This window comes from Lepisosteus platostomus, chromosome 14 (assembly GCF_059453375.1).
Source record: "Lepisosteus platostomus isolate fLepPlt1 chromosome 14, fLepPlt1.hap1, whole genome shotgun sequence".
Classification (NCBI taxonomy): domain Eukaryota; kingdom Metazoa; phylum Chordata; class Actinopteri; order Semionotiformes; family Lepisosteidae; genus Lepisosteus; species Lepisosteus platostomus.
The window spans coordinates 41,749,245-41,766,609 of NC_142624.1; the positions used below are offsets into that span (position 1 = coordinate 41,749,245).

The 17,365-nt window shown below is 33.8% G+C and overlaps 1 protein-coding gene across 1 annotated transcript in view; it reads left to right on the forward strand.

Moving 5' to 3' along the window:
- Positions 1-17,365, forward strand: part of asic4a (acid sensing ion channel subunit family member 4a) — a 107,164-nt gene that overhangs the window by 62,882 nt on the left and 26,917 nt on the right. The window lies entirely within an intron of this gene.

Here is a 17,365-nt window from a genome sequence, read left to right on the forward strand (position 1 = left end):
TAGATGACCTTCAGTGGAAGTATAAGCAAAGACAGACTATTTGTGAAAATTAATCCCTAGTTTTATATAAAATGTTATCTTTACGAAAGTCTTGAATACATTTAAAAAAACAAGAACATATCAGTGATAACAACATTATGGGGTCTGCAAACACGTTAAGCAGGTGTTGCCTTGATTGATATCAGGTTTTTTAGTGTGCATCCATCATGGTTTGCTCTCTTTTAACTTCCGCACTTTTACATATTCGGGACACAAATTGCAGGGAAAGGACTTAATGGCACACCAGCAGCTTGCTTTCAGTTTCAATGTTGCAATCCTCAAACACTTGCATCCAGGTCTCAAGAGCCACTGGGGGATGTTTAGTGTCTTCTTTAACTATAATTTTTTTATAATTATTATTATTATTATTATTATTATTATTATTATTATTATTATTATTATTATTATTATTATTATTTTGATGGCCTAAAATTAATTTGTCATGAAAATTGGGTCAGATTATCCGTAGCTACATACGTTTACCTCTTCCTCTTCCCTAGGAAGGGAAGGTAGGAAAACATGGTAGGGAAACAGAAAGCTAATGGGAAAATGTCTGGTCCAGGATGATCAGCTAGTGTACAGTATCAGCAGGAAATTTAGATAGTTTTTCATATACCCCTGAGTGGAAGAAGTAGGACATTGTGAGCAGATTCCACTTGCCTATAGATCACAACAACCAACATTTTGGATTACAGAAAATATTGGAAGTGAATTTTTGAAAACTGTTTTGGCATCAGTTGCCCTGTGGTATATTTTTATTATTTGTAAACCAGCATTACCACCCCTCAGAAAAGTTTGTATTAGTTTATAGTAAGGTTGGTCCATATTTCACGAGGTAACTTTTAAACATAGAAGCCATGGACTAGAAATCTGTTCCTCTGAAGAACACACACTATACCATCAGTGTACTAGAGTTTGATGGCCTAAATCAGTGTAAAGTACATGACATGCGTTATCTCAGTTTAGGACTGGGGGGTACTTTCAACAAATTTGGTATTAAAAGGAATTTAAATCTTTAAATTTCCATTATTTGGCATTTCAATCAATTCCTCTTATGATTTTGAGTCAAAATTTGTACCAATTTCAGAATCAACCAGATTTTTTCAAATGCAGGAAAATATTTTATGAATGCGGCCAAAGATAAGATAACAGGGGCTTAGACAGATTGAATGCTGGTAGTCAATTATGAAAAATTTAAACTAAATAATATATTTTTATTAGTTTTTATTTTCCAGATTGCATGTTCACTATAATAAATTAATATGTATTTTTTCATCTTATGTCAAAGGTCAAAGCCTTTCATCACACGTTCCATTTAATGGGCATAGCTGTGAAGCTGTCTGTCCAGAAAGACCTAAGAATTGAATACATTCATATACTGTAGTGCTTTCTGGCCTTGGTAGGACTTAGCACTGTTAATTCATTACAGAAATAAAACAACTAAAAAAATGATACAATCTATAATTCTACACTAAAGAAGTTGATGTATTAATTTCATAATTCTATACTCTTATCCGATATTTGGCAAGATATAGGATAGTAAACATCTTATCCAAACCACAAGCTGAAATGTCCTTTGACATGTCAAAGACCCTCTGACACAGTGTTGTTTGACAGTGGTGCCACTTCAATTTCTTTGTTCCTTTCTTAACCCAGTACTTCTCAAACAACATAAACAGAAACAAGAGAATTCTATAATATACAAGTCTATAACGAATACCTTAAGGGCTCTCTCTGCAGCTGTAACTTGATGCTTAAATGCTTTGATAAGCCATTCTTTTAATATCTGTATATTGTGCAGTACACTGGTAACACATTTCCACAACTTAGACTCTTTCACAGAGTATGCAATTTATTTATTTAAAAATAATTTATATTTATTACATTCTATGTGAAACGTTCATTCATCCCACTAGTTAAGTTAATAAGAATCAGCTTATTCCTCCTAAATAATCTTTATCTTGTTTAGTATTGTATTGTTTTGAAACATTTGTAACAGCAGTTCGAAGGCACATGCAATACGATAAGATTAAAGTTTAAAGATCTTAGCAGTAGGTGGAATGTAGTTTAAAAATATATTACTGCAGTATTAAATTTTCATGATTTCCTTTTTAAATAATAAATACATTTACCTGCATCCACAAGGGAGACATGGACAGCTCTATTTACTTGGGTCAAAGATAAAAATAACTGATGCCATCAATGTAAGACAATGTAGATGTTTAATTCACAGAACATTCACAGAACTTCACTCTAATATTTTGTCTCTACAAATAATTTAGAATGCTATTGGCAAATGCTGTAATGCTTTACTTGTATGAATATACTAATTATTCTCCCTTGTTTGCAGCAAAAATCAAGTAAACTAGAGTGAGCAACAATCTTTATTCCTGACACTGTATAATATTTCATATATTCTATTTTATGAAAACAATTAATTAATTTAGATTAAAAATATAATTGTACAAAACTGCTGAATAGAAACAACATTATTAGTTTTATGATGTGATCATGTAAAGCATTGTAACCTAGTAAATATAGAATGGCTATTTAAAAAATAAACAAACATTTGTGACAATTTAGGGTTCCAGAGTTAGCAAATTACACTTTGACTATTATATTGGATATTTGAACTTTTCTTACACTTATGTAGCGCTTTTCTGGACACTCCACTCAAAGCACTTTACAGGTAATGGGGACTCCCCTCCACCACCATCAATGTGCAGCATCCACCTGGATGATGCGACGGCAGCCATAGTGCGCCAGAACGCTCACCACACATCAGATATCAGTGAGGAGGAGAGCAGAGTAAAGTAGCCAATTCATAGAGGGGGATTATTAGGAGGCCATGATTGGTAAGGGCCAATGGGAAATTTGTTACACCCCTACTCTTTTCGAGAAACACCCTGGGATTTTTAATGACCACAGAGAGTCAGGACCTCGGTTTTACATCTCATCCGAAGGACGGCGCCTGTTTACAGTATAGTGTCCCCGTCAATATACTGGGGCATTAGGACCCACATGGACTGCAGGGTGAGCGCCCCCTGCTGGCCCCACTAACACCTCTTCCAGCAGCAACCTTAGTTTTTCCCAGGAGGTCTCCCATCTAGGTACTGACCAGGCTCACACCTTCTTAGCTTCAGTGGGTTGCCAGTTGTGAGTTGCAGGTTGATATGGCTGCTGACAATTAAGAATTGTGTTTGGTACAGAGACACATCTTGTATCTGGTTTAGAGTGGTTAGGAAAAAATATTAACTCTGCCACCTTCTTCTTGCTAGAGTTCCTAACTATACTATATTTTAATGTGTAAAATACAACCAGAAGACTAAATTCTTTATTGTCTAACTGAGCACCTAATATGAGCAAACAAAAGACGCAGAGCATGTTTCCACAGCTTTTTATACTCTGAGATACAGCCTAATTAACAGCTGTGCCTCATAACCCAGAAAATGAACAATTCACCTAATATTGGGATAAATAGTTCCTCTGACCTGATTTATGGGAAGACTACAAACTTATTTGAACAGAGTTATGAAGTAGTGGATCTCATTTCTGCTTCTGGAATACCCCTTTATTTGCTGGTTTGCACCAACTGTGCCCTTAATCACCAGTGCTGCATGTTGATTGGTGGAAGGCTGAGCGGGAATAACAGTTACTCATATTGAATGTAGGAGCTAACGGGTTCGGAGTTACAGGTGAAATAAAGAGTTTGTTCGAGTGTCACATCGTCGTCCTGGGTTGTTAATTTCTACACTATACGTGTACGAGAAACAAGACAACCAGTATTAGTCCACTCCTGGTATTGTGGAGGGCGGAATGAACAGATGGCATCCCTGAAAAGATAGAGAAATTCAGAATTAATTATCCGAGAGTGTAACTTAAGAAGGCGTGGATCCTACGATTTAGAGCAACTGGAAATCTCCAGATTCCACTACTCTGTAATTGCGATCACAGCCATCTAATATGAGAGAAACGGAATTAACTGTGGGGGAGGTGAAGGCGGAGTAGCAGGTATTGCTGTAGAGAGAGAAGAATGGAGGACTAGTTGAGGTGAAACGGAATCGCATAAAAGTAGAAAAAAGGGGCTAAATGGTAAGAGTGAGGTGGAATAGGAATACATCTGTCGAACAGTGATTTGAGGAGCCTTGGAAGAGGCCAGTCCTTGTAAAAGACGGTGTATCTGGGGTGATGCAGCGGCGTTTTGAACGGCGTTAATGCGGGAGGCTGGATGGGAGAAGCCGAAACATCGGCGACGGCAGAGAGGAGATTAGGTTGAAAATTAGAAGGTCGAGATGGTTAAACAGCAGAAAACAAATGGCGTGGAGAATCTTAAAGGTGCTGGAGGAGAGAAAGGCAGTCTGGAGATGACGGAGAATTAGGTCTAACAGCCATTATAAGTCTAATGCTCAGAATTCAAGTAAGTTGAATTAAAAAAAACTCTAGATGTGCGTGTTAGCAGGGTTAGGGTTTAAATAGGAAAGAGATAATTGAATGATAGAGGAAGGGGCGGAGCTCCCTAGAACTGCACCTATCGGTTTCCATTACAAAATTTCAGCAAGATGCATATTTTTCTACATTACTCTCTGCATAACTTTGGCTGCAAAGGTGAAGATGAGATACACAAAGTCATGTGCAAGGTAGAGAAGGGGATCACTCACAGTATGTATAGTCTTTTAGGAGAGGAAATGACATCAGGATTGACTGCAAATTATTGACAACTGAATGTGGTTGAACTTGGCTGTTGTCAACTTTCCTTATAAACTCCATTAAGTAAAGCTGGAATGATCTGAAAATCAGGTACAATGGTCACAAATAAATGGGTACATACAGTATATAATTTCTGGAACATCGTGTAGCTATTTACTGCAGAGTTCCATATCTATTTTTTCTGTGAAATTGATTAATTTTTGTAAGCTTCATGGATGTTTTATATCAGTGTGTGTAAGTATTACTATGATTCTCTGGCTGTTTTCCAGGCTGCCTTTGGAAATGAGAAGGCTTTTCATCTAATGGGTTCTTAGACACTAAAAGGTTTTAATTAATTAGCTAGTTAACTACACACTGAGCTCCCTGTATCCCCCAGAAGCTTTGAACTGTTTTCTGAAACTTCTTTGCCTGATATGTTTTTTCATGTTATGTGTGAAAATAGAATTTTTTAAATTTTGGATTATTTTAATTCAATGTCACTTCTATACTGTCTGTTCAAATAAAAACTGTAGTTTTCTCATTTCCTTTGTAACTTACACAGTATTATGGGTGAATTCAAATGAAAACTACAGATGAAAAGAAAAATAAAATCCCTTGTATTTAACAGTATTTGCTTTATTATGCCTGTGTGCATTCTTTATTTAATTTACAGTACACAGAAATATTAAGACTTTCAAAGAATTAATAATATTGATATTGTGTCAAAGTATACAGTAAAGTGTATTAGTTTTCCAAGTTAAGCAGTTGTGTACAGAAAAAAAACTTTTGTGTGGAATCAAATCAAGCATTTTTATCAATTATTTTATTTTGCATTCCCTTCCTCTTCAATCTTTGGTGAATCTAACCAGTCAGCAAGATTGCTTAAATGAAAATAAGTGGTTAGTTTTAATAAGCCTATGGAGGTAAGCAAATAACTTACAGCTGTAGTGGTAGAAACACTTACAAAGTTACAAAGCTGAAGCTGTAAATAATTGCATGTTTACTCTCTGAAGTCCTAGTTTCTCAAAACAAAACGTTACTGATCAAATATTTTTAACATACAAAAATATATATTTATTAAAACTACATGTATCTGTAATACTGGTTAAAATATTTAAATACATGTTGTGTATTTGTGGAATAGATTAAATAAACGCCTTCAGAACTCCATCAGACATTAACTCCTTTGTCTTAATATTGGCTTTGACAGCTTCTCTACTTCTAAATATGAAGTACAAATATGTGTGGGCTGTAACAGTGAAAATATATGAGTATATGTTGGGTTGGAATTGGATTTTGGATTTTTACATAATTTGTTCAATTTTTGTATTTTCTTTAGGTCACACAGTAATCTGCAGTAGCAGTAAACGGTATACAGTACATATATATATATCAATCTGTAACTGAATGGCATGTGTAATATGCAGTATACAATAGGTGTTATTAGATAGATAGATACTTTATTGATCCCGTGAGGGAAATTGCAGTGCAACAGCAGCTTAACACACACAACACAGCCACAGTGTAACGAATTATATACTAATAGTACAATACATACAATACAATACAATACAAGAGTTACTCACAGTCCGGACACACAAGAGGAAAGAGGAAACTAGAACAGAAAATATACAATAGGTATAATTTCAGACTCATTCAGCTTTCTTGTATTGCACTGGCCTTGCACTAACAGCTGTTAACAGAAAGAGTCTATTTGTTTATTTTGTTTTCAACAGATAGCAACAGTACTGAAAAATAAGATTAACTTTAAAACTCATCCCTTTCTTGTAAAATATTGTAAAATATTTGCCATGCATGAAATCAGTATCATAGAGAGAAATATTTATCTCGTCCACTGGTAGAATGTAGTAATACTAGCAGTATTTTTGTGTGTGAATAAAACAGGTCTTCTGCACTCTCTGAATAATACGGAGGAAGTTTAAAAAATATTCTGTGCTAAATACACTTACAGGAAGGAAAGAATTCAAACTCTTTGTTGAGCTGCATCAGACCTTGACACTTACGGGAATAATAAACAAGTAAGCTCTGTGTTAAAAGGGCAGATCTCAAATTAAAATAAAAATTGAATATGTTTTTTTTTTCAATTTCCGCATTTTAAATCGAATACTTGTACTGCTCATCTGATAGTGTAATTTAATTTTCTTTTCAAAACAGAAGATATAACACAGGTGTGTGGCTGATTAATGACATTTTTCAGACAAACCATGAAAGGGGGCAGTCTGAAAAGTGATCTCAATAATTGCTATTAATATGCTCTGATAAATGTCAGGTTTAGTGAATTGTTACTCATTGACACACCTATACTTTGTTGTAATTCATGTCTTTTTACACTTGTTACACAAAGTCAAAGGCTAACTTTCCTGAAATTAATTTGATGTTCACTCTATAAACGAGAAATCATCAAATGGGTTTGTGCAATGAGAATCTCAAATTATACTCACACTGCATACTAATGTTTGGAAGAGGATGATCAAGAGGTCTTTCCTGGCTGTAAGATATGTGACAATGGCTCCACCTCAGAAGATAATGTGCCTCTTTGCTTGAATTTTTTTTTTATAAAGACTTTATAATTTAAAAATAGTTTCAAAAATGACATAATGGTTTAAAAGGAAAAGGTGTAAAAACATGTCAATGACTTCACAACTTCACAATAACCTTGTAGCACAAAGATACTATTGGTGTTATACAGTATGGAGATATTTTGTGGTGAGTTCAAAATGTTTTGTAGCCTTAGAACTCAATTTAAATTGCTTTTCACGGAGTGAAGGATGATAGAATACAGAGGTAAACTTGGACTACTCTAAGAAAATACTCTTTGATTATTTTTTTCTTTATTTTATTTAACTGTAAATTATGATTATATCTGTGCAGTTGTTAGAAACTTTTAGGCGTAAATTTAAATATGATTTATATTTAATTATTTTCAATTAATTTTCAAAGATTTAATAAAATAATTGTTCTCATCTGTAATTTCACTTTGATAAATGGAGTTTTAAATATCCTTTAAATGTCAGATCCTAATATTTCTCACTTCAGCTCACCTGCATAGATACATTTTGCCCCTAGAGCACTTTCTCTAGCATCCCTCTACTCTATCATCATATATACAGCATCTCCCATGTTCATTCCTCACAAGACAAAGGAGGGTCCATCAGTCTTATGCTTATAGTCAGGTTGTCATATCAGCCAGTCACGTTAAGCCAAGAGAGCATCCTATCCAAATTACACCACCAAAATCACATTAATTATGGTATGTTCAGCTGAACTATTGAACTATTTATACTGAATTCTTCATAAATGTAGTCTAATAAGTTTATTTAAGGAACATAGAAAAAAATAATATGATAATATATAGCTGGATAAACAAGTATCACTACGCAATTAAATTTACATAAAGCAACCCAATAATCTTTCAACAAATTTTCTGTAGTCTTCACTGTTTTTAGAATATGGCTGCATTACAATAATATAAACCTTTCCATTATTTAAAATTGAAAATAGAGAGTTTTTGTAGAAACCTGCAATGAAAATGTTTCAACAGTTGTTCTTTTTAGTTGTTATTGTTATTCAGGTCAATTAATACAATAATATCTTTCATTATAACATAAATTCCATCTTATATACAGTACAGTAACCTGACAAAGGTAACACACATATTCAAACACTTTCTTGTATGCAACAAGCACTTTTGACATCCTTGACAATTTTGTCTTTCTAGTGCACTATGATGATCTGGCAGGAACACAACTGTCTAGTCAGTTTCCTTTTGTGTTTTTTTTCCTGAACTACTGTATATATTAGATATGGGTTCCTGTCTAATATAGGTTGGAATTTAGGAAAACTAAGGACCAAATGATGTTACTTACTATCAGTTAAGAACCATCTTAACTTTAATTTCTGCAGATGTCTCAAGTTTCTTGGCAGTGCTTCATAACAACATGAAAACATACGAAAGATTACAAAGAGAGGAGGCCATTTGACCCATCTAGCCCGTTTGGTAGCAAACAGTTTGTTGATGCAAGAATCTCATCCAGACTTTTCTTGAAAGAAGACAAGGTATTGTATCAGGGTTCAACAACATGGCTGGGTAGCTTGTTCCAGACACCCAAAACACTTTAAGTAAAGAAGGGCCTCATGAGCTTGGTTTCCATCTGTGCCCTCCGGTTCATGTCTCAAGGTTCATTGTGAATAAATCCACTGGGTACACTTTCTCAATGCCTTTAAGAATTTTGTATTCTTGAAATCTTCTCTGCTCAAGACTAAAAAGGTCCAGTTCCTTCAGCCTGTCAGTGTAGGACATTCTCTTAAGCCCCAGAATAGAACTGTTTTTACTTATCTGGCTGATTTCCAGAGCAGCAATGTCTTTTCTATGACACTGTGACCAACATTTTGTCTTTCTAGTGCACTATAAAATTTGAACATAACTTTCCAATGTGTGTAATTTTATGTTTTAAAGTATATATTACAGTATATCCTAACAGTTTGTTTGTCTTTTAATTTCTTCTCATCTTCTAGAAGATGTAAATGATGTGTCAACGTGAAGCACTTGAAACCTATGTTTAGAACCTAGACGTTTAAAAAGTTTGTGGATCACGCATTGGAAGCAACAAACTGAAACATCACATTTGTTTGGGAAGTCCCTTCTCCAATATTACAATTGAATTCCATATGCAGAAATGTCCTGAAATGTTTGTGTACAGTAAGAAGCCTTCATGCTGGATCTTTTAACTAAGATTAGTTCAGTTCAGTTTTTGTCATATGCACAAGTGCAATTAAATGCTTATTTGCGTGTATGCTCTGATACAAAGACATTAAGGAATCACCAAAAACATAAACACAGAAGAGCAGCTGAAACAGCAGCAAGTTCAATAACATACAACTTAAAAGATCCCTCAGGTACAGATCGAATTACAGTTTTTTTCAAAGTGTAGCTATTGTATCCAGTGAGGAGAGTCTTTACAGAATTTGAGGGAATCTTTAAGATCCTATTTCACACCTATTTTTGTTTATGCTCCACATATCTTTAACAAACTAGCATGTGGTTCAATCAAGCATTTTTGTGATGACAGCAAACTTTTATTTAAAAATAGTATATGATTATCATTGCGCTTGTCCATTTAAAAATAATTCTGTGTAACAGATTTTGTTTGCTGAGCTTATTGCACCCCCTGGTGAATACAGTAAACTGTTGCAGCTTTGTAAAATTTTTAGAGGATTAAGAGTAACACAAAAAATATTAACGCATTGTATTCATATTTTGTTAAATTGTTTCTTCTTAGCATCATTCATTTTACATTGCATTTAATTCAAAGTACTGTAAAATTAGAGTATTTTTATAAAGTACATAATCAACACTGAAGAATGAAATCAATCATAGCTACACTACTTCTGAATAATGCTATTCATAATAATCTAATTTCTGATAATAGATTAATAATTAAGTTATAGTGCATGATAATATCCTATTGCTCATTATATTTATCTACATCTGTCAGTATGTTTATCTCATAATCCCAGTATTGGATCTCTGAAATTACAATTAGAATTCTAATATATACTGTATGATGTAATAAGAACAGGGCTTGAACTGATGGGATAACTTTTACAGGTCATTCTTTAGTTCACCTAGCACTGTGTTAATGTCATTATTAAACACATTATTATTATTATTATTATTATTATTATTATTATTATTATTATTTATTTATTATTATTATTATTATAAGAAACATTATTTGGTGTGTACACTACTGACTGTCTTAAATACAAAAAAGATAAAGCTTACGATGCTGGTACAGCAACAATTGAGCAGTCACAAGAAAGCCTCAGGCAGGGTTTTTGAAAGCCACCTAAACCAGCAAAAATTTGTGTCTAGTTGGATCCTGATGCTGGAAAAGAATAATTAATGAGAACAAAACACAACAGGAAAAAATGTGTAAGGCATGTATTTGTTATTGTACTGTAAGTACAGTCCTTTTTCCTGAAGAAAGAACCAAAAGTTCAATGGATACACAGTGTTTATGTGATATAGAAATATTGTTCATTTAATGTGATATAGAAATGATTCAAACTCATTAGGCCTTAAAGCAAATAAGCTTACTGTCAAAACCACTATTGGATAAAAATGTATTACTTATTATCTCAGTAATTTACCATTTCCAGAAGATATTGAACTAAAGAGAAAATCAAGAACAATCATAGATTATCAAATAGCAAAAGTCATTTTAAATTTATTACAACCATTTACAATTTCTGATTTATGTCACTACATCACCAAAATGCAGAATTGTAGACTGATAAGCTGACAGAATTGAAAAGGAATTCATAAAGGCAATTCACAATGGTTGATGATCTATATGACATCACAGTTCTGTCTGGGATAGTATATTGGAAACATTTTCTTTAAAATACCAACAAATTGTTTCATATAGTATGCCAACCTTTGTTTTGTTTTTTTATTTGTCTATCGCCTGCTAGAGGAGTTGCAGTAAATACCACCTGGCCTAACTGCTGGCATCAATTCATTTTTTTTCACATGCTGACTTATTCATTTAATTCTATCAGCCACCATGTGGAGATGAAACATGGAGTGCCAATGGGCAAGATCATGGGTCAGATATACTGTACTGTTTGTGTTTGAATCATGGCTACATTCCAAAGATACCATAATGTCCATGGGCCTCTAGAGAATTTGAGACTGCTGTGCATCTGATTACCATAAGGGCATGATGGGAATCTAGGCTGCAGCTAAGCTGTTCTATGAGTTCCCTGGCCTTTTCAATTGCTATATCTGTTTTGACTGTTCTGATTCAGTTATTGCTGTTCTAGATGGTCATACTATTACAGACACTTTTGAGCACAGTGTGTATTTTGGGGTGGTTCCTAACCCTGTAAATTCTTGGAGAGAGTGAGGAGAATCCAGGAAATGCTGTTTGATGAGTCATGGAAGGAGTCTTTTTCTTGAAATGCTATGTCTGGTATGAGCCACCAACAACAATGATAAAAGTGAAAATTCTGTTTTTCTCCTCATTCTTCTGCAACACAAAGCTTTAAATGCAACAATATTTTATTTGTCCAAAAATAGTATCTTTTAGATAGAGAAAATGCTGTTTCAAACCTAAATATGCTTAGTAAAAATGGTCAAGCTATATTTAAAGCTACTTCTGAAAATAAAATAAAAAGTATTCTTTTAAAGACTTTATGTATTATTAATAGTAATAATAATTGTTAATAGATACAATTATGAAACAAAATAGATTTACAAAGAGCAAGTGATAAAAGGATGTCTGACAGGACATTAATTTTGCAATCAGAATATCTGTTGGTTAGAGATAATATGCATACTATTTGAATAAGATTTACAGAATTGTGTAGTTATTTTATCAATATTTAGAAAGCATGCTGCTTAATACTAGTGATAGACAAATGAATTAACAATCAACCTTGATGAGCCCTGTAAGGGATATTGTAAACAGGTTAACAGATGTCATGCATTGTTTATTTGAGTTACTTATTTTATTTTGTAAGTGTAATTTTTTCAAAGATTTAGGGTGAGACATATTTCAACACAACTCACCAAAAGGGGTCTTAAGAGGTACAAGCTAATACAGACTGAAATAGTGTATAAGGGCTGGCACGCACACGTTTAGAAGGCTACACTTTCAATTTGCAATAAAAGTTAGAAGACATTGAGTTTGTTTCAAATATAGCTGACTATTGTTAGTACAAGAAGACAAAGCAAGGTAACCAAATACTGCATATTTTTTCCAAGCTTCTAAGCAATAATATGACTGTTTAGTGACTAACTAAAACTGTATGACAAAATAGCAGGCAAATTCTAAAAGAAAACAAAAATCTGTATTGCGCTGTAAAGACACCGTGAAATGTACTCTAAAGTTTGTAACTGCTTCACATGATGCCGCAGGAAATACATTTGAACTTGTCCATATGCTTGTAAAGAGTTATCTTTATCATGACATAAGTCTTACATCAGATATCTTTAAAGGACATCACACATTGGACTGGGGAAGGATGAGATGGAGAGAAATTTGGTGTGAGTTTTTTGTATGCACAATGGATTTCTGTATGTACCATTTTATTGACAGAGGCCTTCATTTCTAATTCCATGTACGATTTATATGCCTGTTATTTATACAGTACAGTACCTCAATACAAAGCAGGTTTACCTCAAGAGAGTGGTATAGGAGATTACAAATTTTCAGCTGACCGGTAGCATGATTTTATTAGAGAAACAAGAAGTATTTCTGCATTTTTCCATGTCAGAGTGATTTAAACAGAAAGATAAATACAGATGTCAAGTTCGGGAATAAGAAAAAAAAAATGACTGACTGCTTCTGTGCTTCTATTACACAGAGAAATAATATGGAACCAGTGATGAAGGAGTACATTTACCTGTCTAACCCAAAGGGTTAAATATTTGAATGATTATTAATGATCAACTGGAACAAATAAAGAAATTAAATTTATTTTTAATACATTTTATCATTTCATTAGTATTAATATTTTTACAAAACAGTAGGCAGGAAATTAGTGACAGTTACTCAGAATGTGAGCTTAGATTATTTTGTAATTGTGAGTTTGAGATTAATTAATGAGATTAATATAATTTATTGTTATCAATCTTAGCATCTTTAGTCTTAATGTATATGCCCTTTTTGTTACACAGTCGGGGGCAGTGTACGAAAAGGTATATAAACAAAAGGGACCCTTGATATAAAAAAACGTAAGAAAATTAACCAGTGAGGGAAGGCTTTTCAGTCCATTTAGTTCATGTGATAGCTTAAAGATACTTGATCCAAGAATCTCATCCAGCGACTTCTTGAAAGGAGCCAAGTATTGGCTACAACAACATAGATGGTAGTTTTTACACATATACACAATGTTTTTCTTAAGAAACTACTGGGTTGATTTTCTAAATTTGAGGATTTTGAAAATGTGGATCAGGTCTTATTGTAGCATTTCTGTTCATGTTTTTAGACTATCAGTCAGCAACATTCCTTTAAGCAGAAACATGCATCTAGTTGGTCTTATCGGGATTGATTCCAACACATATATTTTGGAAGCTGGTGACCAAAATGTCAAACAATATTTTAAAGGTGATCTCACTGATCCAATTTTAACAATTTTACCAAGAGAACATAACATAATATTCAAAATGTCATTGCCTCTCTACCTTGTATAAAATATGTGTATATTGTATAAAATGAACATGTGTATGTATCAATTAAATTTACTTTAGCTGAAGCAAACCTAAACATTTGTCCTCAGCTTTAACACAGTAAAAATATGCTGATCAGAACTGTGCAACAGCACTTTTTCATTTTTAAGCAGGAGAACGATAAATTAATTGGCAGCAAATATTTTAAATTATTATGTAATCTGTCAGCATTTTCCTGTTGGCCTCTGCTAATGTATGCATTTTCTGTTGCACATGATAACTTTGTTCACTACCATGCGCACTCTTTCCTATGGAAGCCCGTTTCTGCCGGGGAGTAAAAAAAAACACGCTATGGTATCTCGCTTAGCGACTTTGTATCTCAGAATTCCGACTTTAAATCTCAGAATTCCGACTTTATATCTCGCAATTGCGACTTTATATCTCAGAATGTGACTTAAAAACTCAGAATTCGACTTAAAACTTAGAATTACAACTTAAAAACTCAGTGACTTTATATCTCAGAATTGCGACTTCCTATCTCACATTTGGGACTTTGAAATGGCCCACATTTCATTATCTTTCCTTTTGTTATTGTAATGTATTCGGGTTCTAGGGCGTGTGCCCTCGCCGCTCCCACCCTAGTTCGTGCCTCACAGCATGATCTCACAACTCAAACTAGTATCAGCTGCACTAATTAAATAACAACTTGTCAGATTTGATGATCAACCACAACTGCTTCTGTTATCTCACAAGTTGCTGTGATACGTTTTCCACCCACAGCAGGACATCAACTGTATATGAAAACTGTAATCCGAAATTCTAAAGATTTAGCTCCAAACATTGTCAATATTTTAGGAATAATACAGTTAATAATAATACAGTAAACATAGAGTAAAATTGGATTCTTACATAAACCAGCATTTTTACTAAATTCTTACTTGAAATGTGGCAAGTTTATCAGAATGGATTTCAGAATTGCATCTTACAGTTTACAGTAAACCTTTATACACCCACAGTTGGTGATTATATGCCAGAAAATAGTCTATAATGCTGGCTCAACCGGCTGTTCTGCAGATTATCTGCATTATTCTAATGAGAATGTAATTTTAAAAGTGAAAAAAAAAAACAGTTTCTTCTAGGCTGGATGCTTGACCAACATTTCTTTGTTGTTGTTAAAGTTGTTCTGGTGACAAAACTGTTCCCATATGGCCAAAATGGCATTCCTGCATTAACCAAAATCACAACTTTATTATAGTTTTATGTTAAACTCTTAGATACTGTATATATATGCATGATGTCTAGTATATTTTAATATTACTTGTACCGTTTTGACTACCTAAACTTCTGTAAATATTGTATGTTCACATAAAACATACTGTATGCTGTACAGTAGCTTCTGAATACATCAACTAGCAGAGATGCTCATTTGAGCACAAGTTGAGGTTTATGATCCAGGTGTCTTGGGTTCAAGCCTGAGTCTTGTCACTATCACTATAATAATAAACTTTGTTTGATTTAGTGCCTTTAACCTTTTACTACCAGAGACATATTTAGCCAATGTCCGCCTGGAATTTCCTCCCCCTTAAACATCTGTTATATCTCTGCAGCAGAACATAGCAGGAGCCTGGTTCAGGTCTTAAATTGAAGCCAACCCCCTTGGCTTTGAGTGTGAATTTCTTATATTTCTTAATGTGTCCACTCAGCAGACAAACATATGAAAAACAAAAACAAAAAAACATGGGAATGATTTGAAAACCTTGTTCTAGGTGGCTACTAGCTTGGATAAAAATTTGGGACAAATTGATCAATTAGAAAAAATTCTACATCATGTTTTGTGAAGACTGGACCTGGAATGAAATTTCACGCCTATAATAAAAAATCATAAAAATATTGAAAATAATAAGAATAAAAAACATTGCAATTGCTATAAAAACCTTAAGACACTGCTAGAGAGCCTTTATCTGCTGTTATGCAATGAAAAAAAACCTCAGAGTTGCCTTCTGGTGTGAAAAAAAAGAGCACTGATAAGAAACTGATAAAAAAACTGATTGATTACCCCTTCTGAGTCAATGATTGACAGCTAGAAATGCAGCCTGAAGCTTCTAGAGGAAGTCTCACCCCCTAAGGGCTCTGAATGGCTGAAAATACAATGAATGACAGCGGTTTTTACCAATCAAATCGCCTTATTTCTGGCGCTCATTCATCAAACATTTACTACGTAATCAATAATGTTTACTAGTCTCTAGCTCTTGAGATAAACTAGTCTGGGTTATTTTGGATATATATCATGCTCCAGAATAAGGTAAAAACATGGGATATATATATATACTGTATATTTGCTGGTTTTTGCTTTTGCGGTTTTGTTGGTAAAAATGTATGATATTGACATGCTGTGCTTGCTGGGTTGCCGTGTGTTTTTATTGGGATTCTGCTAGTTCATTAATTTATTGGTTTATTGCATAATAGTGTCATGTCTGTGGAAACAAACTTTATGGTTTTGTTGTGGTGATATTTGAGAATACGTGCATGTGAGAAAATTTGTGGAGCGGTTTCAAACAAACGTTCTTTATCTTGTGTTTATCTTAAAAGTAAAAAGTGTCATCTGGGGAGACAGGAGTGGTCCTCGGTGACCGCGATTTAAAGGTGGCTTCTCAAAGTGTTTTACAGAAAAAAAAACAGTAACAACAACAAATAAAAATAATTTAAAAAGCACCATTTCAGTAAGAAGTGTGAGCCTGTTTAGTCGGGCAAAGCAGATGTGAATTAATTTTTCGAGCCTTGATACAATTCACAACAGAGTCTAACAGATTTTAAATCGTCAGGCATTTTCTTGACGGCAAAGGTCTCGCAGTGGATGTTGCAATGCATCCATTCATTTCTGGAGCAACCTCCCTAATTCGTGCGACTACACCGTTATGTTGGCTTGTCATTGCTCTACCACCGTCTGTACAAACTCCGACACATTTTATCCAGTCAATACAAAATATGAAAACCAGTCCCGATTTTCCGGCACACACAACACAGTTCCAGGGTCATTTGGCGTACCACCTGTCGGCACTCTGCGTACCACTGCAGGTACACGTACCACAGTTTGAGAACCACTGTGCTAAAGTATTAAATATATTTAATTAAGTATATGTGAATAATGTAGACATTAATGGCCACTTTAATAAAGTACATTTAGGCAAATATAATCTTATTTGTTTGTTTTCTTCTATAATTCAAGTTCATAGAGCTTGTCCAAATTCTCACTTATTAATTGTATCATTCTTATGAATGCAGCTAATGAATTCTTAAATATATAATTCTTCTCTTGTATTTTAGAAACTAATTGATCTCAATGTAGTTTAAAAAGGATAATCTATGATACACTATATATTCCAACTAGATTATGTCTTCAGTTTTTCATTTTGTAAAACTTGACATCCCCGAATAACTAAT